Raw genomic sequence first — 4030 nt, 5'->3', positions numbered from 1 at the left:
CTTAGAGTTTCAATTAAGGTTCCCAGCTGTTGGCAAAAAAAAAAAAAAAAAAAAAAAAAAAAAAAAAAAAAAAAAAAAAACTCTTTCCTCGTGCAGACTTAAATTCTGTGGTCAGAAATGCAGAAGGAAAGGTAGAAAAAAAAGTAGATCAAGTCTTTGCAATTTTATTTCTCTTTTCCTCACCAGATTCTTTTATTATCAAGATTCAGGCCTCAACTCAAATGTCACCTTCGAGAGAGGCGTTCTCTGACCAGTTGGGTAAAGCGGCTATTCTGCCCTTCTCATCCCCATTACTTTCTAGCCCATTACCCTGATTTTATTTCTTCATATCATTTAGCACTAACTTAAACTAATCTGATTCAGTCATACATCTATATATTTATTGTCTTTATTTCTTCCCCCTCACCACTAGAGCAAGTACCTTTTTCTGTTCACTACCACATCCCCAATGCTTAGAACAGAGCCTGACCCATAATACGTGCTTTAAAAACACTGGTTGAAAAAAAATTAATAGATGCAGTTATTTGGTGACACTGGCCATCTAAAGATTTGGTTTGGTCTGGTTAGAAAAGTCTACATCATGAATGCTCACCTCAAGCGTCTCCGAACTGCGGGGAACTCCTGAAACCATAGCAGTGGACTGGGAAGAGTTTTCTGAGCAGCCCATCCTGGGAGTTTTGGAGAGCACTGTTTTAATTGCTGGAGGAAAATAGCTTTTAAAAGCAAATTTGAGATTGTGGTCTGATAAAAAAGAAATGTTAATGTAAGATTCAAAAACTTGGACCCTGATCCCTAGATTTAAGGGGAGCTCTAACAGTAATTATCCCCAGAGTTCCAGTTTCAGGTAAGAAGGAGTAAGCATGCTTCACACCTTTTCTCACACTGAATGTAATTACAAACCCTGGACAGAAGGCAAGAAAAAGTATTTGAAGACCCTGAAAAGTAAATAACAGCAACCAAATTTTGTAGTAGCATTAATCTAAATCCATACATATCAATCATAACATGAATGTAAACGATCTGAACATACTAATTTTAAAATAGGAATTTTCCCTAAGCTCATCAAGCAGTATACATTTTATATATACAAGTTATATGTAAAAACTTCTTTTATATGTCAGACTTCAATAAAGTGAGATTTTTTAAAAAATGAAATTGTCAAAATGGATTTTTAAAAACCATAACCCAACTCTATGCTATTTACAAGAAACACAACTCAAAGATAATACACTTTGATTAAAAGTGTGGGTGTGTGCCTATAGTCCCAGTTACTTGAGAGGCTGAGGCAGGAGGATCACTTGAGCCCAGGAGTTCGAGGCTGCAGTAGGCTATGACTACTGTACTCCAGCTTGGACAACAGGGCGAAATTCCATCTCTTAAAAATAAATAAATAAGACCGAGGTACGAGGATGTGGTGTTCCAACCCAGTGGGAAAATGCGGACTTTGACTGAAGAGGAGACCCGTGTCATGTTTAAGAAGACTGGGAAATACATCAGGGAGACTCTTCAGCTGCTGGTGTACCAATCCGACGGCACCTACTGTTTCTGGCTGCACAATGACCAGGTGTACTATGTGAGGGAGATTATGAAGCTGGATGCCAATATCTCCGGGGACAAGCTGGCGTCACCGGGGACCTGCTTCAGAAAATTCACTAAGACCCACAAGTTTTGGTTCACGTCAGAGCCCTGAATTACCTTGCACCTTATGCCAACTATAAAGTGTGGATAAAGCCTGGTGCGGAGCAGTCCTTCGTCTTTGGGAACCATGTATTGAAATATGGTCTGGGTCAAATCACCGAAAATACTTCTCAGTACTGGGGAGTGGTGGTGTACTCCATGGCAGACATCCCTTTGGGTTTGGGGGTGGCAGCAAAATCTACACAAGACTGAAGAAAAGTAGACCCCGTGGCGATTGTGGTACTTCACCAAGCTGACATTAGAGAATATGCGCGGCATGAAGAGACACTGACTGAAAACAAAGTCATTGCAAGGACAGACAGCTGTGTGGAAGGGCTGAGCTTTGTTTCCTGTGTTCGTGTAGACTCCACCAGCATGTTGAATTTTGTCAACACTATGGCCTCTTCAGGGACATCTTAGTTTACTGTACTCTCTATCACTGACAGATGCAGGCCGGATTCTTATTATATACAGAGATGGCTCAAAAATGGGGTTTCAGATTTTTGTGTTTGTGATGAAATAGAATACTCTGTTTCAAAAAAAATTAAAATAAATCAATAAGAGGATGGGAAATATACACATTCTCATAGGAAAGCAAACATGTCTTCCATATGAAGCAAGTAGTACACTATTCATTTGTGTATTCATTCATCAAATATTTACTGAAAATATACTAGGTTCAAGACTTGATGCTCAACATTTTTATGTGACTCATAATCTTAAAAGCCATATTTAAGAGTGAATTATGTTAGTCGGGAGACCAGATGATAGTACCTGAAACAGAGTAGATAGGTAGAAATTGTAAAAATTCACAAATAAAATTAAAAAAACAAAAAAAACCTACAATCCAATACTTCAGATAGCTTTTGATCTATAAAGGCAAAATTTCCACATGTGCATCAAGATTGTCAGGCAAATTCATTAAGTGGAAATAAAATGGAGAGCGCAAAATCAGTTGAATAAAAGAAATAATTGTATTCTTGATTGAGTTATACATCCTTCTTTTAAATAAGCATGTTTAACAAAATTGAGGCAGCAAATACAGTAATCGGTCCACCACTGTCACATGGAAAATAGTATTACAATTACAAGAGAAGTTAAGACAACGTTAGAATCCTCATTGATGGGGAGTATTATGTGTATCTTCTACTCTATTTTTTGTTAAATAGATACACTTTTCTTTAAAGTAGGTTTTTGTTGTTTTTTTGGTTTTGTTTTTTGTTTGTTTGTTTGTTTTGTTTTTTTACCATTTCTACCCCTCCCAGTCCAATCCAGTTACCATCATCTGGGCTCCTGACTAACGCACTCTTAACTATGTCTTTTAAGATTATGAGTTACGGCGGGGCGTGGTGGCTCACGCCTGTAATCCTAGCACTTTGGGAGGCGGAGGCGGGCGGATCACGAGGTCAGGAAACCGAGACCATCCTGGCCAACACGGTGAAACACCGTCTCTACTAAAAATACAAAAAAATTAGCCGGGCGTGGTGGCGGGCGCCTGTAGTCCCAGCTTCTCGGGAGGCTGAGGCAGGAGAATGGCGTGAACCCGGGAGACGACGGAGCTTGCAGTGAGCGGAGATGGAGCTTGCAGTGAGCGGAGATCGCGCCACTGCACTCCAGCCTGACAGACAGAGCGAGATTCCGTCTCAAAAAAAAAAAAAAAACAAAAAAGATTATGAGTTACTATCTAAAAATGTGAAGAATATTATACCTTAAACTTAGTAAATTTTTAATAAATATTTGATGAACGAATGCATAAAAGAATGACATGATACTTGTTTGATATGAGAGACATGTTTGCTTTTCTGTTGGGACTTAGAGATTCCAGAAACATTAAGTTGGATATTGCTACAGTCCTAGGAGAATAATGGGAAACTCTTTCAAAGCACTTACCATGTGTCAGAGACTGTTCTAAGTGCTTCATAAATATTTACTGCTCTAGCCTTAACAAACGTATTAAAAAGCTTTTATTACTAACCCCAGTTTTAGACAAGGAAACTGAGGCACAAAGGGTTTTAATACCTTGCTTAAATTCTGCTTTTTTTTTTATTTTTGAGACAGTCTCACTCAGTCGCCCGGGCTGGAATGCGGTGGCGCAATCTCAGCTCACTGCAAGCTCAGCTCACTGCAAGCTCCGCCTCCCGGGTTCATGCCATTCTCCTGCCTCAGCCTCCGGAGTAGCTGGGACTACAGGCACCCGCCAATACACCCGGTTATTTTTATTTTATTTTATTTTTTGTATTTTTAGTAGAGACGGGGTTTCACCGTGTTCGCCAGGATAGTCTCGATCTCCTGACCTCGTGATCCACCCGTCTCCGCCTCCTAAAGTGCTGGAATTACAGGCGTGAGCCACCAC

General features: G+C 39.7%; 1 pseudogene; it reads left to right on the top strand.

Annotated features, from left to right (window-relative positions):
• The first annotated feature begins 1435 nt into the window (after positions 1-1435).
• Positions 1436-2097, top strand: LOC112619404 (annotated as a pseudogene).
• The last annotated feature ends 1933 nt before the right edge of the window (positions 2098-4030 follow it).

Source organism: Theropithecus gelada, chromosome 2 (genome assembly GCF_003255815.1).
Source record: "Theropithecus gelada isolate Dixy chromosome 2, Tgel_1.0, whole genome shotgun sequence".
Lineage (NCBI taxonomy): Eukaryota > Metazoa > Chordata > Mammalia > Primates > Cercopithecidae > Theropithecus > Theropithecus gelada.
This window is presented reverse-complemented; position numbering and strand designations above follow the sequence as displayed.